At 45.0% G+C, this 25,418-nt stretch overlaps 1 protein-coding gene across 1 annotated transcript in view; it reads left to right on the forward strand.

Moving 5' to 3' along the window:
• Positions 1 to 25,418, forward strand: part of LMX1A (LIM homeobox transcription factor 1 alpha) — a 157,144-nt gene that overhangs the window by 122,366 nt on the left and 9,360 nt on the right. The gene's annotated exons all lie outside the window — the stretch shown is intronic.

Consider the following 25,418-nt stretch of genomic DNA (forward strand, 5'->3'; position numbering starts at 1 on the left):
GTATGATGGCAGTACTTACAGTATGACTGTTGAATGTGCCAGTGCAGTCGCCAGACACGTATACCTAACGCATGACTTTGACTTTCAGTACTTCAGGGAAAAGATCAAGGATTCATTTTCCTCACTTCATGTGGTAAGGGTTGGGTGGAGGGGCAGGGGATGTGCTCCACTCCAGCCAGTCCTATCAACTTGAAGATTTCCCGCCAAGAGGCTTAAGACAGATCTGAAATTGCTTTAGGATATATCTTTTTTTTTTAAAGATTTATTTTATTTATTTATTTTTATTATTGGAAAGGCGGATATACAGAGAGGAGAGAGAGAGGAAGCTCTTCCGTTTGATGATTCACTCCCCAAGTGAGCGCAACGGCCGATGCTATGCCGGTCTGAAGCCAGGAGCCTCTTCCGGGTCTCCCACGTGGGTGCAGGGTTCCAAAGCTTTGGGCCATCCTTGACTGCTTTCCCAGGGCCACAGGCAGGGAGCTGGATGGGAAGTGGGGCCGCCGGGATTAGAACTGGCGCCCATATGGGATCCTGGGTGTGCAAGGCGAGGACCTTAACCACTGTGCCATCGCTCCAGGCCCTTTAGGATATATCTTGACAGTATGATACTAACTTTTTTACTTTTGCCTAAACCTACAATACTAGGAATAGCAGACTGCTAAACTTGTAACTCTTATGAAAGGACTGTACTACTGTGATAATATGGGGGTGGAGAGGGGAAAGAAATGGCTGGAAGAGGAAATGAGAAGAGATGAAGGGGAGGGAGAGGGAAGAATCTCTACCTATAAAACTGTATATGGAAAACAATAACAATAAGAGAACATTTGCTGGGTGAGTGGGTGAATCACCTCCAGTTGTTCCTATTCCGTCAGTGTCCACAACCCAGGAGAAAGCTGAAGGTCTAATTAACCAAGGATCGGTGGGAAAAGAGGTTATAGCTTCATTTAAGTGGTTTGGTATAGGGTGCTGTAAAAGTATGCGAAAACTGGGTAATTTAAGAACTGCTTGGATTCCTAGTGGCCCAACTTCAGGTTTTCAGACTGGCAGACAGAGGCACATCTCAGAATTTTGTTGATTCTGACCTCAGATTTGAGCATTGTGTATGTATGTGTTTGCAAGTCGGGGGCAATCAATGGACACAAATATAAAGGGTCCAGGTATTCGTTCTTAGCAGTCAATGAGGATAGGCAAGCAGTAGCTAGAGCAACTTAGCTTAGCTTCTTCCAGTCTTGGGAATCTGCTGAACACTTGCACAGAGCCAAAATTGGGCTTGGGCATGGAACATGTAGAAGTCTACAAGCAGGGGCAGGGATGCTAATTCTGCTCTCAAGAAGTTCCTACCTAGCAGGTCATGTCAATCCCGTGGGAGGTGGACAGCAACCCAATATGTAAATAAGAAAATACATGAGCAAAATATATGCACAATACATAAACAAACCTGAGGTTCTCCCTCAAACTAGGCATTCTGCAAGATTTATCCTACATATGTCTTAGGAATACTTTGGATTCCGTGGAATGGATCTTGGGGAATGAAACGGTCTATCTAGAACTTCCTCCCTGGGCAATCAACTGTGAGGTCAAGACTGAGAACGCTGGTCCAAAACCATGATGTTTCTGCCCATGGAGTTAGGTTACCTGAAATAGCTCTTCTTTACGTTTGCACAGCTTGCTGCGAAGCCGGGGGATTGTGCAGCTAAAACAGAAGGCAGTATTTTTCTTAGGGTGAGGACATTATTTAGCGCAGTGAGATATAGCAGACAAAATTCCAGGGTACTGATATTAAACTTGAATTTCTGATAAACAATGAATCACGAATCCGTGTGTCAGATGTAACAGAAGAATGCTTGTCTACTGGAAATGCAGTTTCAACAATGTGTCCTGTATTTTATCTGGCATCTCGAGAGAAGATGGGAATCTGGCTCCCGGTGGGGGGGGGGGGGGCAACAGGGTGGCGGTCAGCGCTGGAGCCTGCAGGGATGCATGGATGAATGTGTGATTGATGGACAGATGACAGGGAGAAAGAAATGTAATTCTGTCTCAAGCCACCCGTGCTCCCACTTCCCTTGTGTACGCGGACTTGGCCTCAACCAAGCACAGGCTCCGCTCTCCGGAGCCTTGGAGGCAGGCGGGTGGTGGGAATCTCTCGTTCCCTTGGCAACGCCCTCCTGCGGTTTGCGCCCCCACAGTGACTTACACCCCCGCCACGCCGTCACCAGCCCGCTGTCCTTTCTTTCTAACTCTGATTTTCTCTCCCAGCGCTCAGGCTGCAGGCGGCCTCGGTGCCAGCCTGGTCGTGCGAGGTTTCCAGGAGCGGCCCGCGCCGCGCTCCTGACAGCGCCACCGAGCGCAACGTGCGGGCGCCTCCTGCCCCCCGCGCACCACTGGCCCGCTCTTCAAAGGCCCTTTAGAAATGTAAAAGGCCGAGCGCAGAAACACACACGGACGGCAGTTTTATGAGAAAATGCAGATAAAGAGCCTGGCGGTAGGGCCATATGTTCCCCATAATCTGCAAAGCCGTCCCTTCAATTAGAGCCTCCCCTGAGTTCTAATGCCCAATCCTGAGTAAACAAGCCTCTCTGAAAGAAGAACTCGGTTTCCAATTAAAAGTGTACTAACATTTCTCCTTCCCTTAATTCCCGCCGAGCAAAGCCCCGCGCGGGCGGAGGCGCGGCCGGGTCGCGGCGAGGTCGTTCCCGGGGTCCGCGCCGCCCCGCGCCGCTGCGCGTTCCCAGGTGACGTCAGGCGGGCCTGGGATTAGGGCCCACCCTGCGCTCCCCGCGCCGCGCTGCAGAGTTAATTAAAAGTAATGCCACGGTAAATCCGCCGGCTCTATGGCGGCCGCGCCTCGTCTTCGGCGCGCCTGCGACAGGGGGCTTTCCGAAACAGGTGCTGGGGATTTGTGTGTGCGTTTGGGTGCGCATGTATGTGTGTGTGCGCGCCTGTGCGAGTGTGCACCTGTGCTTGTTGTGCGCCTGTGCGGGTGTGTGTACCCACGCACTATGACGAAGGGTCAAGTCGATGTTTTTAACACTGCCCGCTTACTCTCACGCCTCTAAGCCCTCCGCAGTCTCCGGGAAAGAGGCGCACTGAAACACTTGACACTTGACCTTACTTTCCATCGGGCTGCCGCGGCCCTGAGCCCTGCTCAGGTTGTAGCTCTCCCGCTGCCCGGCTCTTCTGCCTGCTATGCAGTGGGTGAATAGTCTGTCCAGGCTATTTGCTGTCTGTGCTTGATGCCCTCCACATCCCCTCTGCCCAGCCCCAGAACTCTAAGGGCACAAATAAATGATGGCCAGATGTGAGGTTATTCAAACACCAGGAAAGCAACCGAACACCTCCTGGCATTCATTCTGTAGGAGTGCTTGACAGCACTGAGCTTGAACATGGCAGGCCCTTCAACCTCTGCATTAGGACATTCTTAACACTTGGTTTCTATTGATGTTTTCTCTTTGGCAGAACTCACGGAAAGTTGCTCAGTTTCAGATGGGAGAGTGATTGATAGATTAACTTTCTGGCCTACTCTCTATGCCGTGAAAGAATCAAAGAATTGAAGCCATTATCTGAAAAATTCCAGAAACATCAATAAGCAGAAAATCCTCACTAGATCATTCAAATGCAAATGGTTTTCCTTCTTTCATGAAGTATCTACCCAAGTAATTACTTTAGTTTTCAGTTTGGCCTTGGCGGTGAAGACCTCAGAGAATTATTCTAAGTCTGTGAGGGTTTATTCCTTATTCTCTGATTGATGCTGACTAAATTAAATTGAGGCCCATTCAGCAAACATTTCGAAGACTCATCTGTCAGACACTGGGTTACACACTAGTGCTTACAAGAGGAAGGGAAACCACCTGTGTGATTCAGGTACTTGGATCCCTAGAGAAAAAAAAAAAAAAAAAAAAAACTCCTGTAGTAAAAATCATTGCAGGAGGGGCAGGTGTTTGAGTGGTTAAATCACCTCTTGGGAGGTGTCCATCGCTTCCAAAAGTGCCTGGTTGAAGTCCCTTCTCCTTGCTTCCCAGGCAATTTCCTGCTGATGTGAGTTCTGGAAACAGCAGATAATGGGCTTCAAGGACTTGGATTCCTGCCAGCCAGGAGGGAGACCCACAAGGAATTCTAGGCTCCTGACTTCAGCCCTTCCTACACCTGACTATTTTGAGCATTTGAGCAGTGAGCAAGCAAATGGAAGATCTGTGTCTCACTGCCTTTCAAACGATTTCAGTAAAATAGAAAAGAATCAAATGCTATCGTAGAAATGCAAAGTGCTATGTGGTAATCAAGATGAGAACAATGACTCCAGTCAGTGTGTGTGTTACAGAGGACTTGGAGAATTTTTCTTAAGGGTTTGCATGTTTATTTGAAAGGCAGTGATATAGAGGTAAGGAGGCACATGTGTGTGCCATACACACACACACACACACACACACACACACACACACACACACACACACACACACATCTTCGATCCACTGGTTCACTTCCCAGTGACACTAAGGCCAGGTCAGGAGCCAAGAGCTTCAATTGGGTCTCCCACATGAGTGTTGGGGGGGGCAACTATTTTGTGCCATTCTCCTCTGCTTTACCAGGTGTGCTAGCAGGGAGTTGCATCAGAAGTGGAACAGCTACGATTTGAACTGGAACCCACATGGGATGCCAGTGTTGCATGAAATGGCTTAGGCAGGCTGCCACATTATCGCTTTCATTCCTGCCACTAAACCATTGGCAGCATGCTTTCCATGGCTGTGACATTGCCCCTAAGACTTGACAGAGCATGTTGTTTGCCGGTGATGAAAGGCAGATAAGTGTGCTGTTAAAAAGAATATTTCTTAGCATGTGCTAATACCCGTTGGGGTCTGAGATCCCATGGTTTGGCGATGGTAGGATTGATGGCAAAATAGGAAGTGTTTTATACATATTCTTTGAATTTATTTTGAGGGCTGTGGGAAATTAAATCACATATTTTTAAGTAGGATTGCAGTGTTAATCTGTTCTTTCCAGAGAGAAATAGGGACAGAGATGGATTGGAGTGGAATGTCATTGCTGGCAAGGAGGATGCTCAGGAGGGTATTACAGTGTCCCAGGAAGAGATGATGGCGTAAACCAAAGCACAAATGAAAGAGAGATTTCAGAAATTTAATCCACTTGTGTATTCCTTCAATATTTAGTGAAATCTTCCTACGTGCCAGGCATCATTCCAAGTGTTAGAGATACAGTGGTGGAGAAAACAAGCCAGCTATCTTACTTCAGGGTGTTTAAATTCTAGAATTTAAGTGACCACTCAGTGCAAGAACAGAAATTGAATTTGAGGATGATTTTGAGATTTCTAAACTGTATAAATAATGATGTCATAAGAAAAGAAAATTTATAAGAGGTTGAACTCGTGAGTATAGTATGGCCATGCTGAGTTTGAGGATTTCTATGGACCATGTACATGTGGATGTCTGGCAAGCAGTTCAGCATATGGCTGTAGAGTTCACGGAGCAAGTTAGACATGAATTTGGAAATCACAAAAATCTAAACATTTAAAACTTGCTTGTCTTCCAAAAGTGTCTTTATGCAGTTGTCTGAATCGTGTGACTGTGGGAAATACACACACACACACGAGAGAGAGAGATGGAGAGAGGCAATAGCAGCACTGATGGCAAACATGAAGCAGAGCAGTGTTTTTCAATATGTCCTGAGACCAGAAGTGTCAGTATCTCCTGGGAGCTTGTTACAAAAGCACATTTACAGACCTCACACCAGACCTACCATGTCTTGATTCTGTTGTCCTGAGAAGCCGAAGAATTACTCAAGTAGAGTATTGCAAGATGCCTATCAGATACAAGTCATAATGACTACAACTCAAGTGTGACCAGTGGTTATCTTCGTTGTGTCAAAGGCTCAGCGGTTGAAGCCCAGTCCAGGGCAGCTGCATTACTCGGATTACTCCAGGGAACATCTGGACCTGGACAGTATGCCCTGCACTGTTGGCTTACTGTCTCAAATTTGTTTTTCATTGTAGAATTATCCTATGACATTGTGGAACTTCCTCCCTGTCCTTCCCACCTGACTTTGGCTTATCAAGTTTGCTGTCTATCCTTATTTTTGCTATATCCCAACTACACAGTGAGTACATGGATATGGGAAAACTTAGGCATCGGGTAAGATTTGCACAAAACAGTTTCTGAAACTCCTTTTAGTCTGAATGGATGATATAAACGATGCATATATATGCATGTGTGTATGCACACACACATTCTCCAAGTCCCTTCTTGCCACCATCACCTCCAGTGTCATTCATTCTGGCAGTGCTTGAGTCTACCCTCTGTGACCAGCCCCCTGGCCACCCACGGAGCATGAAATAACATAAAAGACACTGCCTTTGTAGTCCAGATGAACTTCAGCACACTTGAAACAATTGACGAATAGATCTTCATGAACTGTGAATATACTGCCGGTGATTGATGTGCAAGTGTTGAAGCGATTTAGAAAAGAAAAAAGCTGGCGAGGGCAAGAGTAGTCAATTATTGAGACAACACATTATCTTTAGATGAAAGTTTTAAGGCTGTGAATGGCTGGATTTAGTTCCAAGATCACCTAGCTAATAGCTAAGTGAGCATGTTGAGCTTCCCCTTTCCCTAAGTGTTGTGAGGCTTGCACAAGGTCATATAATATAAAATGCTTATTGTGGTGTCTGGGCACAGGGCATAAGCACTTATAGAGGGAAGCCATTGCTATGCATATGTATCGGAGATTTCTGCTGGTTCTTTCAGCACCCTGTTCATACACTGCCCAAGGAAGAGAGGCAACACTTCAAGGACATCTTCTTGACTCACAAAAGTGACCTTTTCAAATAGTGGGAAGCCTCATGATAGGATGTTTGACAGTGGCACAAGCAGCCACAGCTGGCATTACCTATTCTAACAGCTGGGGTGTGACCGGAGGGATTTTGGGTTCTTGAAGGAGGGACAAAGGACATCGGCTACAATCTCTGCAAACGTGCCAAAGGGGGGTGACGTGGATTCTAGCACTTTCCTTACGAATTGACTTTGATCTGTGTCAATGGTACACCAGTTTGTTTTGACTTGAGTTTATTTTCTTCTTATACAGTTGCTACAGCTTGAGAAGCTCCTTATCTTTGTAGAAGTATGTGATTTCCTTAGTGCAGGGCAGGCATTGATACCAGAAGCCGACTGCTTGAAGTTTAGGGCAATGGCTCATCTTCCACTGTGTTCTTTGCTAATGCCCATGGCTCTCCAGGGTGCTGTAAGCATACTCCATACCACATGTAAGGCAGACCCCTTTAACCTAGTATTTCCTTTCAGAGACTGCTGGGCCATGCATTGACTGGCATTTTCTGGTGCTTTTCCGGTGTTGAAGGAAATAATGGAAATTGTTTCTCTGTCTTGCTAAACTCTGAATCTCTGGGCCTGGATGCAATAACTCCCAATAGGAAAAGTTAACAGCAGGGCTGTCGCTGTCCCCTGATGAAGTGAGGTTCTGTTGGACCTCCTGGCTCTCTCTAGCAAAAGATGCATTTCCAGCATTGTCCACATGGTCACCTTCAGATTTACCCTGATTCATTTTCTTTGACGTTGGATGTGCCCAAGAATAAGTGGAAGTAGAAGGAGATTTTTCCTGCTCCTTGTCTGTGCGAACTTCCTTGGGAATGCTTTTCAGAGCTAAAAGCCATACTGCTTTCAGTTGTTATGCTGAGCTTGATGCGTTTAGATAACCTGGATAAGAAAACTTCTAGTAATGACAGAAAGCTCTACAAATTTGGCAGAAATTCATGTCAGAGTCTCAAAGTATTGAATTGTCAAATAATAAGCTTTAAGATTTAGCATTTTCAGAATGTACAGAAGTCTATTATATCACTTTAAGGGGGAGGAAAAAAGGATTATTCAGATTTAATAACTATAGCAAATTTTGTACCAAACATTGGCTCATGGAACGCCAACTAACTACAATTCTCAATAAAGTGCAACATATCATTTAAATCTTCCTTTATGGCAAATAAGAAGCTAGTCAAAATATATCTGATATCAATTATTTATTAAGAAAAACAAACTTATGGGGTGGGAGAGCAGAGAAATCTTCCATCTCCCTAGAATGTGTGAGGAAGACATGAAGACTATCAAGAACATATCAGGTAACGTATAAACAACAGACTTGAATCAACATTAGACAATAGTAAAACCACAAAGACATATAGGGGGAATCAAGTGTGATCCTGACAACTCTGTGCATATGACGTCCTGTTAAGCAACAGCCAGGAGCCCTGAGCGGTGTGCAGAAACAATAGAACAGTAAAATCCCTTCGGGACTAGGAAGAGGAGCTTTCTCTGGCCCTTACTTAGTTCCAACTTTGGATCCCCACCCTCTCTCGTGATGACCATCAGGGTCGCCCCGGAGCACCCCCCCCCAAAAAACAAAACAAAACAAAACAACAAAATTAGAATAGATAGACAGAGAACAACAAAGAAAGCCTAGAACCTGACAGGAAACAGCGGGGACTCACATATACCTTACTAGGTAGGACACGAAAATAAGTTACTCCTCACTGGGGAATTGAAGATTTCTCTGCACACCCCTCCTAAAACTGTTCTTGCCTCAACTGTAGACATATGTCTTGTTAAAGTTATAAGCCAGTTTGGACTATCCCAAAATCTGCCAAGTTCAGTAAAAATTATGCTCCAATACAATAAACTGCTAAATACAAAAATGAAAATAGACATGAGACAGCTGAATAGTATCCTATAGTCATGTTTAGGTGGGTAGAAGATGGTTGTACATAAACTGAAATTGAAATGTCAATGAAGTAGACACAGGATGTGATTAAGAACTTGCATTTTCTAAAATATCAGTCACTCAATTCCATGTCATTTAACTCCATGATGTTGTAAACTGTTATCGATGTTATGTTATGGCTTTTAATTGGTCTAGATGATGTTCTGCCAGCTCTGCTTTTAGACCAGAGATGGTCTCCCCAAGAAATGGTTGAATTTATCTGGCCAATATGACGCTGGACTCTATGCATGGTACATGTTTGCAATAAAAGAAGCATGGCTGGATTTGAACTGTAATACTGCAATAAGGTGGAGTAATCCACCATGGAGTGAGGTACGGGGAGGGGATGGGGGAACCTCAGAGCCTATGAAACAATGTCATAAAATGAAATGCAATAAAAAAAAGAAAAACAAACTTGAGGAAATGTTTTTCCATAGTTGATCTGTACTATAGACATGACCTCTCGTATTTGCTTTTTGCTTGTACATTTGTATAGAGCAATTGCTTCCACTTAGGACAAAAACATGGGCCCAGCGCAGTGGTCCCATGGCTAAATCCTTACCTTGCATATGGCAGGATCCCATGTAGGTGCCGGTTCATGTCCCAGCTGCTCCACTTCCCATCCAGCTCCCTACTTGTGCCCTGGGAAAACAGTGGAGGTCCCAAAGCCTTGGGACCCTGTACTTGTGTGGGAGACCTGTAAGAAGCTCCTGGCTCTTGATTTCAGTTCATCTCAGCTTGCCAAGTTGTGGCCACTTGGGGAGTGAACCAACAGATAGAAGATCTTTCTCTCTGTCTTTCCTTCTCTCTCTAAATCTGCCTTTCCAAATTAAAACAAATAACTTTAAAAGATGACAACATTCAGGGCTCTCCAAAAGATCAAGAACCACCAAGAACAATGAATTAAAATTGTGTCCATAAACTCTCATCTTAGCAAACCAGGAGCATAGAATAATTTTTTTAGAAAGTTTCTTGTCCATACCTAATAAGAGTATTACTGCTCAACCCTTTGAGTTCATGGAGTCAAGAGCAAGTGGACAAGTGCTCACTAGCTGCCAAGTCTGGACTATCCAAGACTGCTTCCTTTCCCCGCCTATGGTAGTTGGTTGGCTGGGGCAAGAGCATTAGATGAGGCAAGAGACTTAGGTCCTACATTTGGGACTACTCAGCAGTGATGTGGTTTTGGACAATCTCTTTTATCTACTGAAGCCTCAGTTTCCACATCTGAGAACATTGAAGGAATGTGAGGCTGTTGGTCCATCTAGATGTTCTCCAAGTTTCTTTATCCTCTGGAGTTGTGCTGTTTCCCAGCAGGCCCCAACAAAGGGCAGCTGGAGGGTATGGTGTCACTCCACATTCATGTGATTTATGAGGAATTTGATAGAGCAGTGGGAAACATGGAGAAATCACTGTTTGCCCTGTGCATGGAGTGAGTACTTCACATGTAGGGCTGGTCCTACTGTCAAGAAAAGTGAGACCTGAAAAGTTCAGAGGAAAATGTTAGATTCACATTGCCATATAGGAAATAAATTGTGGATTTTATTTAGGCATTGTCTTAATGACAGCTCCTATAGCTATCCACATTAAATCATTTAAATACAATGATATGAGAAAAGAACTAATTATAGAAGTACGCCATAAGCTCTGAGATTTATGTTCACTGTCATAAACATCTCAGATGATTTCTATCATCTACTTAGACTGCAGTAGTAAAATGCTATAGACTTGGTGGATTCTAGACAATAGAAATCTGTTATCTCTTCTGGAGGCTAAAAGTCCAAGATTAGGTGCCAGACTAACCGGTTTCAGCTGAGCACCCTCCTAAACTATGAAATTTTCATTGTCTCCTCACATGGAAGAAAACAAGCAAGAGAATTCCTAAGGATTCATGTTATAAGGGTACTAATGCTATTCATAATGGTGACACTATCCCAATGACCCCACTTCCTAAAACCATGACACTGGGGCTTAACATTTCAACCTAGAAATCTTGAGGGGGACCCAGAAATTCAGCATACAGTTACCTCAATGATCATTTATCAGTTGGAGCACTACTGGCACTTTCAGGGAGAGAGTTTGCAATTAAACATGCATGGTCACCATCCACCAAGCACCAAAGAGCCTGTAACATCTCTGTAATTCTCCCTGGAGGTCTGAACATTTCTGAGAACCAGTGATGAATTTAGTGATAACCAGAGAACTAATCTGTTACTATTTCCGTTTTGATGTGCAAACTATCTCAAAGTTCTCAGAAAATACTCAGGACAACATCATTGCTACTGGAGAAGACATGTCAACAACAGGCTTTCTCCACTCCCAAACCCCACTGGAGGGCTCCTTTGGTATTTTATAAGCTTGGCTAAAGAGAGATTTGGGAACATGCCAAGGATTTAGGTCTAATATTATAAATGATCGAAGGGCCATCTATAACTTCTACTAATGAGTATCCTCCCCAAAGTCCCAAGCTTCTAGAATGACCAGTCACTTAAACAATTTACCTAGTTTAAGAGGTTGTGTGGGCTTCGGATGTCTTCATTTTCTAGTCCCTTATTGCATTTTAACATGTTCAAAATTGGTGTATAACTCACCATTGTATGATGAAGAAACCTTGCAACTAAGTTTAATTGGTCCATTATTTCTCTTTCCTGGTGATCTGTGAAATAATGACATGTTTTACAATTAGAGATGTCTTATATTTGATAAAAAAAAATATATAATAGCTCATTTCTAGGACAGGCTGCAGAAGTCATGCCAGTTTTAACTGTTCCAAGAGGTGGTGTAGCATCGCAAAAACCTGTCTTTGTAATTGTTTGGTCTGTATGTGACTCATGAGTAAAAATGTCGGAGATAAATTTAAGAGGGGCTCTTCAAGCATAAGTGTCAAAGTGTCCACTTTTTCCAGTCCCTGGAATAAGTTTTCTTTAATGTCCCTTTGACTTCTAGTTTTTGTCTTGCCCTCCTGGATCTGGCCATGGTGCTGACTGTTTAAAGTACCATAGTATGAATCTCCAATGAAATTTCCACCTAAGGCTGCATCTTGGTGTAAATGTTTTCCACATCTTATTACTAAGGTGCTACTCTGAAATTAGCCTTGCAAAGGCTGTTCCAAGAAAGATAACAAAGGAAGAAAGAAGATGATTTTACTTAATTTTCAGTATGGTTAGTGAAATGGAGTATCTGGAAATGCTGACCTGGCACATGAAAGACAGTCACCAAAGTTGTGGAGTCCGTTGTTGGTCTCAATACCCAAGCCATCTAGGGTCCAATATGGAGAGAAACACATCTGACAACATTTCATACAGAGTGTACTACAAGGAAGTGATTATATGGCCGTAAAGTCATGGAGATTTCATCAATTTAGAATACAGAGACAGTCTACAAATCAGGAAGAAGCTGTTAACACCCCTGAGCAGGGCAACCCAGCATGGAGGTGATATGTCTTTTGAGACATCTAGTAAAAGCTACAGCTATCAAGTGTAAGCCAATACCATGGGAGAAATTTAGCAGGTCCAGAGATTCAACCCAAGGCAGGAGGAGGCTGAGGAAATACTATGGTGTCTCTCTCCCTCCAACTGCATTGTAAATGCCTCTGACTGGCTGAAACCAAACATGTGCAACAGCATATGAGGATCAGCCCTCAGGTGACACAGAAGAGACAAAAGGGGAGGTGAAGAATAAATCTGAGGGCCAAAGAATGGCATTTGGCTTGCGAAGTCCAAAGAACAGATGGGGAGAAGATTAGGGGCATCTATAGTAGTGGAAAGAAAACTTGAAAACGATGATTTGTCAGCAGAGTTGGGACTTCCTTTTTGCATTGAGTGGAGAGAAGGTATCTTGATCTCCTAGGATGGCTTAGGCAGGAGCAGAGTGTAGAACTAACGAGGTGAGAGAAACAGGAGCTGGGATTCTACTCTGATGTTTTCCATTGATTAGTTGAGGGCTTCCCATTGTACTTGGAGTATATCCAGAGTCTCCATCATGGCCTGCATAGCTTACCATGTTGTGTGTGCTACCTGCCTCCTGCCTTTCTTCTCCTTACGGATAATGATCTGGCAGTAACAGCTGAACATATTAAGCCTGGGACATCCCCTCTGTGTGGCACATCTTTCACTGAGCACTTTACCTGGTTCAGTCTTTCTTGTCACCTTCAAATAACACTTTCTCATTAGGGTCTTGACTCTGAGAAAGCTGACCACCCTATCTACAATAGTACACTGAGAATGGAAATTAGTTCTGGTGGTTAGTAGAATAGTAGAGTAACTGCAGTCTAAAAGTGTATGTTCAATTTTAAAACAGCTGAAGCAGGATAAAAAAGTCAGATGTTCCCAACACAATCTTTTTTATTTGATAATTACACATTTTATACTTACATTAAATTATTGTATTGTAGCTCATAAATAAGTACAATAGGTCAATTAAAATTTCAAAATACTGCAAGATGTATTAGCTGTTCTTCCTCACTTATCATTCATCATAGTCACCTGTTTTCAATCTCTGCTTGCCACTCCACTATTTAAAATCCATCTTAGACTTCAAATTGATGTAGTACATTTTTTACTTATAGGCAAGTTGCTCCCTGTGTGCCTAGGTTCAAATATTTTTTTAAAGATTTTAAAAATATTTTTATTGAAAAGTCAGATATACAGAGAGGAGGAGAGACAGAGAGGAAGAGATCTTCCATCTACTGGTTCACTCCCAGTTAGCCTCAATGGCCTGAGCTGCGCAGATCCAAAACCAGGAGCCAGGTGCCTCCCCCAGGTCTCCCAAGTGGGTGCAGGGTCCCAAGGCTTTGGGCCATCCTCTGCTTCTTTCCCAGGCCACAGGTATGGAGATGGAAGGGAGATGGGGCAGCCAGGATATGAAACGGCACCCATGTGGGATTCCAGTGCATGCAAGGTGAGGACTTTAGTCACTAGGCTATGGCACTGGGCCCCTAGGATCAATTCTTGATTCTAGCTTTCTGTTAATTTAGACCCTGGAGTGCAGAAGTAATGGTCAACTAATTGAATTACATCCAACAATATGGGAGACTTGGAATGACTTTCTGATTCCTGTCAGCTATCTGGCCCATTCCTGATTGTTGCAGGCTGTGGCAGAAATGGAATAGAAGCTCTGTTTCTCTCTCTCTCTCTCTCTCTCTCTCTCTCTCTCTCTCTCTCTCACACACACACACACACACACACACACACACACACACACCAACGTTTCCTGCTTCTCAAATAATTAAAGGGTATATTCTAAGAATATACTTCAGGCCCGGCATAGTTGCCTAGCAGCTAAAGTCTTTGCCTTGAATGTGCTGGGATCCCATATGGGGACTGGTTTATCTCCTGGCAGCCCCGCTTCCCATCCAGCTCCCTGCTTGTGGCGTGGGAAAGCAGTGGAGGACAGCCCAAAGCCTTGGGACCCTGCACCATCATGGGAGACATGGAATAACCTCCTGGCTCCTGGCTTTGGATCAGCTCAGCTCTGGCCATTGAGGTTAACTAGGGAGTGAACCATCAGATGGAAGATCTTTCTTTCTGTCCCTCCTCTCTTTCTGTAAATCTCACTTTGCAATAAAAAAATAAAATACATATTTTTTTAAAAAAGGAATATACTTGAATGACTGCCTCTCTAGTTGATAACGTTTTCCCTACTTAGGTTTTTTTTCCTTCATTTTTAAAAGCACAAGCATGTGAAAATCTTTTCATTATTCCCATATTGATCAGACTCTTGGAAGGAGTATATAATGATGCTTAATACTATTATATACATTTTATATATGTACACACACACACACTATACTGTTATTGTGACTAAGACTATTAATGATTCGAATTCCTTGAATGGTTTCTGTGTACCCAAGACAAGAAGGTGAAATCTGGAGAAATTTATTAGCTTAGTTTCAAGAGTTGCTATTGAGCCCAGGTTTTTCTGACCCTAGAGTCACAGGCACTATAGCTTGCTATCTATCATTTCCCTCTACTTTTATTGTGGTTTACAAAACAAGGTGCCAGGCCTCCGTTTGCCAGCTCTGCTTATACTCCTTCGGTGATCATGCTCCTGTCTTTTCTCTCATACCAGATCATTCTTGCTTCTTCCTCCTTTAGGTTAAATCATCCTGTTAGGCTCATCCTGTTCTTCCTCCAGGTCTCCATAAAGCAGCCTGCTCTGTCCGCCCAGGGCCACCTTATTGTCACTTTGTTGTATTCCTCAGCATCCTGTTATTTAGCAATACATATCTCTCCTGTTTTTTAAAGAATGTTTACTGATTTTTTTAATTGGAAAGTCAGATACTTTCCAATTAAAGTAGGGAGGAGGAGAGACAGAGAGGAAGATCTTCCATGCGATGGTTCACTCCCTAAGTGGCCACAATGGCTCGAGCTGAGCCAATCTGAAGGCAGGAGCCAGGAACTTCTTCCAGGTCTCCCATGCAAGTGCAGGTTCCCAAAGCTTTGGACTGTCCTTGACTGCTTTCCCAGGCCACAAGCAGCGAGCTGGCTGGGAACTGGAACTGCCAGGATTAGAACTGGTGCCCATATGGGATTCCAGCACATTCAATGCGAGGACTTTAGCCACTAGGATATGGCACTGGGCCTATCTCTGTGTTTTGAGGCTTCTTAACTGGCATCTCCTCTACCAGACTGTAATTCTTTGAGCCAGGCACTCTGCCTTATTCATGGATGTACTTGAAACACTTTGCCATATAATAATTTCTGGATGAATGCATAAATGATGGAAGTATGAAGATTGTTTGCATATTGAAAAATATTTATTTCTGAAGATAAAATGAGTTCTAGGGGAATATAAAATTCAAATTGACATAAGATTACTCTATGCACAACTTCTCAGGAAATGCATGCAATTTAGAGAGAAGCTATATTAAGTTAGAACATGACAGCAATGTTAAGCTCCAGCTGCTGGTATACTGTGTTAGCCACCCACATTTTCCAAGAGCTCAGCTATACACAGCATGGCAAAGGGTGTCTGCTGTGCCACGCTTGCCTCTGAACCCTTGCTGCAGCTCTCACTGACAGCTGTGGAAAGGAAACAGCTGACTGCAGGGCTGGACGCAGTAAAGATTGGCCTGGGACACCAGTTAAATGGACACCTTGGATGACATACGTGTTTTGTGAGCAGTGCACAGCTTTGAAGTCTTCTGGGTCTTGCAAACAGAAGGGCTGCTCAACACTTGACTCTGTCCTGGAAGAGGTGATAATGAAGAGAGGTGGGAAAGAGCGACTTGAGCAGGAGGGGAAAGGAGAGATGAAACCTGATGCCTTTCAGGGCCCACTACCCATCAGCGTGGGTAGCCATAGCTCTGCTCTTTGGTGGCTGCTGGGTTGACAGAGAGCAGGCAGAACTGATTTGTGCTTGGCAGGACACTTTAAGACCATGCATGCCAAGAATGAACCCTGCCTCAACCTTTTATTTCCTGAAAGTATCTGTTTATTTACCTGAAAAGTAGAGTCAGAGAGAGAGAGTCAGAGAGAGAGAGAGAGAGATCTTCCTTCTGCCCGTTTACTCTCAATTTGGCCTCAACAACCAGTACTGACCAGGCTGAAGCCACGATCCAGGAGCTTCTTCTGGATCGCCCCTGTGGGTATAGGAACCCCAGACCATAGCCAGGCATACCAGTAGAGAGCTGGATCAGAAATGGAGTAACTGGGTCTTGAAATTATACTCCTCTGAGATGCCAGTGCTGTAGGTGGTGACCAGTGTTAGGCCCAAGTCCAGTCAGTCTTTTCTTATTGTTTTATTTATTTGAAGGTCAGAGCTACAGAGAGAGAGAGAACTTCCATCTGCTGGTTCACTCCCCAGATAGCTGCAACAAACTTGAACTGGCACCTGTTGGAGTTCCCAGAATCCCAGGCAGTGGGTTGATATGTTAATCCACAGTGCCACCCACTCCGCTCCCCGCCAATCTTAAGTAACCACGTGCTCGCCTTCGCTTTTTCCTTCAGTCATACCACTGTCTTCACAGAGGAAAACACGGTTTATCAAGTGTAGTTCTATTTTCTCTTATTTACCACCTCTAGCAAGGATCCCTCTGAAGATCTGGTCCAAATAGATGACAAGCTATGAAGTGAGTTGAGTGTAAAAGGTGTGGTGATTCTTTACACCTCTTCAGAAGCCCTGACCGGACATCCTCTAGCACTGTGACAGGGGAAAGCTAAGTGTCTGGCATATTCCAGATCATCACTCTGCATCTCAAACTGTGGTCCTGGTCCAGGAGCATCAACCTCCCTTGGGAACCTGATAGAATTGGAAAGTCAGAGCTCCCACCAACACCCACTGAATCAGAGGCAACCATCTGTGTTCTGAGCAGCTCCCCTGGTGACTGGTTCTAAGAGCTGCTGAATTTGAGCGGACTGCCCTGGAGTCTGAACTATAATTACAATGTTCTGGGATTTAGAGTAATAGCATATCCCATTTAACTCCCTTTGCAACAATAAACTCTGCACTTAAGAATGATGACAGGATTGGGAAGAGGAGTTCTTAGGGTTAGGAAATCAAGGCTGGTTAATGACATGCAGTGTTTGCAGTGGTGCTGTTAGGACTGCGTCGTCATTGAGATAATCCTGAGACATCTCGTTTTTTTTAGGATCATAGTCGTAAATTCTTCCCAGATGGTTGTGAGGAAGTTCACTGCACATGGTTCTACTCTATTTGCAGTTAATTTAGGGGAAAGTTTTCCCTGTGAAGAATATTGACGCTCTCCTGACTTAATCTTGAGGAGTCTTGGGGGAAATGGCTGTTGAAGATCCCTTAGTATGGGAGGGAAGCCCAGCCTGGAGGGGCTGCGGGCCTTCTGACCAAGCTTCCCTCCTCCCCATAAGCTGTCCTTGGAGGCAGCATCTTCCAGTGTCTTGTGATTAGGCACCGTTTTGTGTGGCTCCCGTTTTCAGTGCTGCCCTCTCCCACCCCCCTGTTCTCTGTTCTTTCCATCAACCTCCTTGCATCCTCTCCCTGTCCTGAGCTGTCATAATTTTGGGCACGTTCTTTTCATAGCCTGCTCAGCAACTTGATAGACATTGAAGAAATGGGACCATCATAATCAAAATTAAGATGAAGGAAAATTTGTGAAGTTCATTTTAGCTTGGTCATCTAGGCAAGTTCTGTCCTCCATGAGATCCACAGTAACTTTGGGCCTGCATTCTTACCATATACACAGGGAACTATGGTTGGTGTTAGCAGATACATTTAAAGAGACAATGGAAGGATGGGATTTTGTAACATGCTTTTCTATGCAGTGCACTGGCAGTGTGATCATTATTTCTGTTTATTAATTGATCACGAACCAGTTGATAGATACTCATCAATTTCCTGCAGGCTCAGCATGGTGTTATTTTGTAGGGGATATAAAGATGATTTGGGCTTGATCTCTGTTGTATAGAAGTTTGTAATATGGAAGATAAAAAGTATGGTCATGATGGTATTTAAGCAGCATTTTATTAAGTTCTTACCATAGGTTCTGCACCATAAACACAGCCTAAAAATTATCTCATCTGATTCTTAGGAATATTCTGTTGGGTAAATGATTTCAATCCATTTTATGAATAGTAAAATCTAAGGAATGCAAAGACAGCTTACTTAAGACCACTAGCTAATAAATGATGGCGTGAAGCATTTTAACTCAAAGTACTGTTCTCAACCATTATGCTATATGGTCTTCAGAAGTGTTTCATAACAGAACCTTAGTCTATAAGCCTATATTTTAACTTAAAATGTGTTTTCAAAATAAGTTTATGAGTATGAAAGAGGAGGGCAGGGTGGGAGAGAAAGAGAGAGAGAGCGAGAGAGCGCTTCTATCATTTTTCAAATGTCTGCAGTGGCCAAGGCTGGCCCACACTAAAGCTGCAAGCTAATAACTCAATACAAGTCTCCTACATAAAAGGCAGCAGAATATGAGCCATCACCTCTGCTTCCCAGGGTGTGCATGAGCAGGAAGCAAGAGTCCGGAGCTGGAGTTGGGCCAACTTCCACCTAGCTGTTGCTATTATTATTGCTGTTATCTTAATTCACACTTTTCCCAGCAATGACTGGAAAATAACATATGAAGTTTTCTTCTAAGTTTCCTATCTGGAGTGACTAGAGTGAGAAAGACAAGTATTGCTGTGGGTGTTTGGAAAGGGACTAAATCAACACAGATAAGAGGCAAGGAGGCTTCAAGGAAAAGGAAGGTTTGGATCTTTTCATTGGCATTGTTATGGGACCTAAGGAAGCCATCCCCACCCCCTTGTTCTTTTGCCAGTTGATTTATAGTGGTTTCTTCCCAACAGTTAACATTGGTGAAATTGAATTTCTTTCTTTCTGTACTCTCCTTTGAGAGGTAGGAAGGTAGGCTCTGTTGCTCTTGTTCCCCTCCCTAGCCCCCATTAGAGACGCAGCTGCACATAGCAGACCTGCTCAGATGGAGTTGATGAATGAGGGAGCTTCAGTGTCAGGAGGCTGTTTCATAGATGTCAGGGGGCTGTGTGGCCTCCTTACTCCTATAGTAAGTTCCTGAACAGGTGGAGGCATCATAAAAATATTTCAGATACCTTACATTTTCATGACAACCTTTTTTTCAATTTACTTGAACTGACTGCATCTTTACTGAGACCGTAACAATCCTGTCAGAGTCCACTTGACAGGTCTTTGTCCTTCTGATTTTATCCATTAGGAGGGTATGCTCAGAGGAGTTAGGTCATTTGCCTTAGGCCACACAGCTGGTGAGGAATGATGGTAAGAACAAAGACTGTGTATCTTTGTTCAACCGACCAGTGACATGGAGAATTGACTGCACTGTGAAGGCACAAATCCAGCTGGAAATTTGCCTTAGCTGACCCTTCCAAACGAGCAAAGGGCGTGGTTGAAGCCAGGATCTTGTAGTCAAGGGCTCGATCATTCTTACCAGTTCAGTCATCAAGGCAAACTCTCTCCACTACGACCTCCACACCCAGTGACTTTGACCCTGAGGGTTTGTTAACTCCCTCATGCTCCCCAGGTGCCTGTGAGGTTGTTGTCTCAAATTAACCCTGTGTCTTCCAACTCTGCCTGGAAATCATATTCCTGGCTGATTTACTTCCGTCTCCTTCCCAGACTAGTAAAACTGCGTTACTCCAAAGGGAGAGAGAATTCTATCCACTCAAGTCACTTCCTAGTTTGAAGGGAACACACTCAAGCCTTATTAAAAGAAACTGAATACAGTGTCATGCATATCACACCCTGTGCCTGCTGAAGTCCCAGGCAGAAGGACTAACCAGCTTTCTCTAGAGTGAGCAACTGGTTCAGATCTCTGAATCAGCTTGTTTATGAGCCTCTCAGCCCCCCTCTTAGGGCTGGCCAAGTCAAAAGAGAACAAATTAAGGCTTTCATTTAGTGTGTGTAACCATTCCTAGGTTGAGCACAGTGATGTTGGTACAGAAGAATTCACTGTTAGGCTGATTTGCATCCTTTGAGTGGCCAGCATTTACACCTGTACTCATCAGGGCATGTGCATGTGGCCATGCTTCCATCAGGATGGAAGGAGAAAGATACAGAAGCTCAGAGAGGGAAAGGCACAATGTGAGTGTGTGTGTGTGCAGGGGAGGGGGGAGAAGAGGAGAGGCCAGTTACGTATTAGCATCAGACTTTACAAAAGTGAAAAAAAAAAAAACTCAATCTGCTGCAGATCAGCACTCATGCCACCCATCAGTACCAGTGCTGCCCTGCGTCTCTGCAAACTTCCCAAGCACAACATCTCCCTTCATGAACACCAGCCAGATGAGGGAAGCAAAACCAGAATATCACACTGGTGGCGGGCTGCCAGCACTCGGAGTGCAGACATAGCTCCCCTTTGGGGCCTTGCCTGCTTGTCTGAGCGGCAGTGCCCTCGCTCTGACCTGCCTGGCCCCTCCCCCTACCTGGCACAGAAACCCCTGTCTGCAGTGGACATCTCTGAACAAAGGTGTCTTTCTTGAGATGCTTTACCTACAACCCGACTCAGGAGTGCAGCCTGGCTTCCTTCCTCTGCTCTTGAAATGCTCAATCCACTGTGAGAGCAGCAGTCCTCTGCTTGACTCTGGACTTGCTCTCAGGGTCCATGGCAGGCAGCATAGAGGGGCATGGGAAAATTAGGATTTAAAATAAACTCTGTCCCTTCTGGACTGCGCAGAGTGCTTTTTCCAGCAGCGGCTTGGGGGTAGGACTTCCATCCCCAAGCAACCTTCCTTGGATCCTTTTCTTTCCTCACTTGTTAATAACAGTACCAGTGTTCTCCCGACCCTAGTTGGGCAGCACCTGTTATTTTGTAAGCACCAGGTATCCGTCTATCTTCAAAACAGCCGTACAAGGAGCTCAGACAGTAGGGGGAGGGGGCAAAGAGAAGGCATCCCAGCTGTGCCCTTGGGCTAGGGATCACCTCCCCTCCCTCTTGGGCCTTAGTTTACCCATCTGAAGGATAGCACTGCCTTTGCTGCTTAGAGGATTGTAATGGAATCAGTGAAATAATACCATTGTAAAATGACACTATACCAAGTGTGAAATAAGAACTCTTATATCACTTTGTTGGTAGACAAATGAAATCTCAAAAAGTGTGAGGTTTTATCCAAGGGCACATAATTTAAAAGCAAAATGAGAACCTGAATCCAGGTCTCCTTTGCAGATCATTTTTTTTTTCCTGCTCAATGGACTCTCCACCAAAAAGAATGAGCTTTCAGTGGTCTGGGGGAGACAGCACATTTGGATGTCCCCACACCTGGGCCAGGACATGCCCACGTGACTTGCCATTTACAGGTTATGAACCTATTTCCTTCCTTCCTGGAAGGCTGTTCCTGGCTGTGGATTTGGAACTGGATTAGCATTGCATGAAACCTAGGCCAACCACCTGGGACCTGTGTGTGTGCTAGGGGAGGGTCCTGAAGCTTTCTGTGGCTGTATTTAGCCCAAAGTTAGGAGGAAAGATATGTTGAGGTCTCCTACATGTGCTGCAGTAGAATTGGGAGAGAATATGTACACCAGACACAGGACTAGGCAGATTTTTCTCATTTGCTTCCGGGTCTGCTTGCCTAGAGCTGGAACCCAGCAGACTTCAGCCCAGTCTCAAGGTAGACCTGTGGACTGGGGTTGTCACTCTGCAAGAGCACAGCAATGCAGAGCCCAGTGTCTGGATTCCCTCTGCTTCAGCGCATCCCAACTCTGGGTCCATGCTCTCCGCAGCTAGCTCCGGTCACAGACCAGCCCTTAGGATCTGTGCTGACTCATTGTAGATGACTTTGGCTCTGGATCATCAGACCCTGCAATGAATCCAGGTGATCTCTCCGCCCTACACTGCTTCCTCCCCAATGTGCACTGTTTGCTTGAGGCCCCTACTCGCTCCTACACACTCTCCCTCCCTACGCTTCAAGTTTTGGCTGGGCAGGAACCTTCCCTAGTACTTGTGGCTTTTATTTATTTTTTTGGTAAACTTTTGCTTGTTTGCCATTTTTGTGTATTTAAAAGGCAGAGACCAAAACAGACAGAAGAGATATTCCATCCTTTAATTTTCTCTGCAAAAGTCCCCCAAAGTTAGGGCTGGGTCTAGCTGAAACTGAAAAAGTCCAGGACTCCATTTGGGTCTCTAATGTGGGTGGCAAGGATCTAAGGACTTGAACCTTCCTGCACATTAACATGAAGCTGTTTGAAGAAATAGAGCCAGGACTCAAATCTAGGATTCCAATATGGTCCCAAGTAGCATACTGGACACTGCACTAAATACTCATGTCCCACAACTCTGGCTTTCCAGTCACACTCCTTCCTTCCTTAGCTAAGTCTCTTCATTAGCCTATCTGGCTGATCTGTTCTCTCTTCAGTATGCTCACATTTTCACTTCTGCTCTTTGCTGTGCCTGAGGAACCCAAACATGCACTATTTTTTGGGACCGTTTTGCCCCCTCCTTGCTTGCCCTCTTCCGATGCAGTGTTCTGTTCCTTAAGAGCACAGGATGAGTCTCACACTTCTTTTCAATTCCTTTGCATACACACTAAAATTTTAGATTTCAGGAGCCTTGTGCTCTACCCACCCCCTTTAATGTCTTAGTTCCATATCATGAAACATTCTTTTCTACCTGGCCTCTCTTTCTCCTTTCCTGCCTGGCAACTTGTGTTCACCCATCTTGTCCTTTGTTTGCAGCACAGGTGGCATTTGCACTGTGCAGCCTTTTCCAGGCTCTATCTCTCACTCCTCCAAGCAGAGCTTGCACCATGTTGGTGCTGGGTCTTTCTGCTCTGCTCTTCAGATGTCTCTGGGAGGCAGAGGCTGAATTTTCATCACTCTGTTTCACAGTGTCATCCTGTGCACAGCCCATTGGCAACTGCCTCTCAAGCATATGATGAAAGCAGCCAGTGGAAAGTCAGATCTTTCACTGGAACCTGAGCAGTGTCTGAGTTGAGATCACCGGGAAGAACTATGAGTGAGGTATCGTCCAACAGTAGCTACATGGTCTCTGCTTTGTAAACAGCTGCGCTTTTGCCACTTGGATATTCAATGCTGCTCTTGAAGTGTGTCACACCCAGAGCTGACCACTGTTTCTCAAGATGAATGGAATTCCAGGCCCATGGCGCAGGACGTGGACTTAAAGAGCTTCCTATACACTCTGTCTTCATAAATTCCTCCCCCTATCTTTTCCTTCCTCTCTCTCCCCTCCCCCAGAAAATCCCAGGCCCTTCCTCCACTCCCGCAGCCTGAGAGACATTTATGAGGCTCATCACTGGGGAACTATCGGAGGCTAGTTCCTGCCTCTCCCTCCCCGCCCCTCGCCTCCTGGGCCAAGCTCAGACATCTCTGGCCATGTTTATGAGCCGCTGGGAGGGTTCCAGAAACCTGAAATGGATCTACAGGGCCTCACAGGTAGTGCAGCTCCATCTCCATGCCATAAACCATGGCTGCGGCTTTCATCTGCAATTGCTTATGTCATAATCGAGTAGGAGGGACAGTTAGGGGGAGTAACAGTCCTGAACTGCTCCAGATTTTTTTCCTTTCCACAAGAAAGAGGAGGAGGAGAAAAGCCCTGAAAAGTATGTTCCATCTCTGTCTGTGCCAAGCTGATTCATGTCACTCCAGTAGACTGTGCATGGAGGCCTAATCTCTGGGCTTCCCCACTAGGAGTCAGATTTATACCATGCTTGTGTCTAAGTGGCCTGTAGGATGCAGACATTTCTTGCTGGAGAGCAGTGAATGGTGTTCCTTTCATCTTTGCTGAAGGGTGTTAGGCTAAATTACGAGGGATTGCTGGGCGTGGGAGTTCCGGGTAACAGAGACAGGCCGTCACTCCCTCCACTCTGCTCATTCGTTGTTTTCAAGTGTTTCTTCATCTTATGTTCCCCAGCACTCCTGCTGGTTTCAGGAAAAATCCTCTGGATCATTTAGAACTTTTCCTTCCCTTGTACAAAGTGGCAAGTGTCTCTTGAGACACTGCAACTTTTTGTGGAGAAGCTGGGATCTGAATCAGGCAGGTCTACACTGCTGGCAGAGAAGAAAGAGCCCCCCCCCCCCACGGAAATTCCAGAAGCATCTTGGAAGTGTCCTGTGCATCAGTTCACACGACAGACACCATGAGGCCTATGACATTGACACATAATAGATGAAAGCTGGGTGGCGCTTAGCAAAGACCTGCATCTCCACTGTAACAGGGTTGCAGCATCAGTCTGTGCTTTGTGAGGTGTCCAGTGGCTTCTCCATCTCCCCTTTGCAGAATCTGTCTCACTCTGACCTGCAGAGACACCTGAGATTTCTCACTGGTGATTGCTTGGGTGGAAGCTTTTCCTGCTCGGTGTGTTGGGGGTAGCACATCAGACCATGGTAACCGTTAGTTCCACAGTACTTTAGATGAGCAGGGCTTCCAGACCCTGGAGTCAGAGCCCAAAGAATGGGACGAGGTTGGGAGGGAGGAGGGGGATGATAACCATGCTTTGGTGAATACTAGGAAGTAGGAAGAAGTCTCGAGCTGGGTTCAATAAACTATAACCAAAGCTGGCATGGTGCCTGCTTTTGAAACAGCAATGGATTGTACGAGGCCATAATGGTTCATACATATTGTCTGTGTCTGCATTCATGCTGTAATGCTGGAACCAAGTAGTTGCCATAGAAGTCACCGACCTGCAAAGACCGAAGCATTGACCGTCTGCCATGTTACAGAGAAAGTTTGGAGACTCCTGGCCTAGGGCATGAATGGTTTTTGGAGGGTAGCATGGGAGAGTTGCGGAGTCAGAAGAGAGAGGGAGATACTGAACAATGAAAAAGGTGAGTGAGAGGGAGGAAAGACATTTCAAAGAAACAGACACCCTCCAGAGAAGACCACCATGATCCTTCCCCTTCTTCCTCCTCAAGACAAGCATGTTTTCCTGTCTGCCATCATCCCATCATCTATGGGTGTGGAGGGAGTGTGTGAACAGCCACCTGCAGGCCACTCTGTCTCTTCTGGAAACGGGCCTTGACATGACAGCTCCAAGAGAAGATGGTGCTCCGGGGTTCCTGATGGGGCAGTAACTCTTCAGAAATGGATGAGTGCCTTAGGCCAGGCTGAGTGCAGGGCCAGAAAACTGAGACCTCTGGGCCCTCAGCCTTCCTGCCTCTAAACATACATCAGGAGTTGCTTCTTGATCCAGGAATCAGCCCTGTCTCCCCGGCTCTCTCTCTTCTCTTGCAAGCACTTACACACTCACATT

Source organism: Ochotona curzoniae, unplaced genomic scaffold (assembly GCF_017591425.1).
Source record: "Ochotona curzoniae isolate NIBS_2020 unplaced genomic scaffold, NIBS_Ocur_1.0 scaffold_2683, whole genome shotgun sequence".
In the NCBI taxonomy this organism is placed as follows: Eukaryota; Metazoa; Chordata; class Mammalia; order Lagomorpha; family Ochotonidae; genus Ochotona; species Ochotona curzoniae.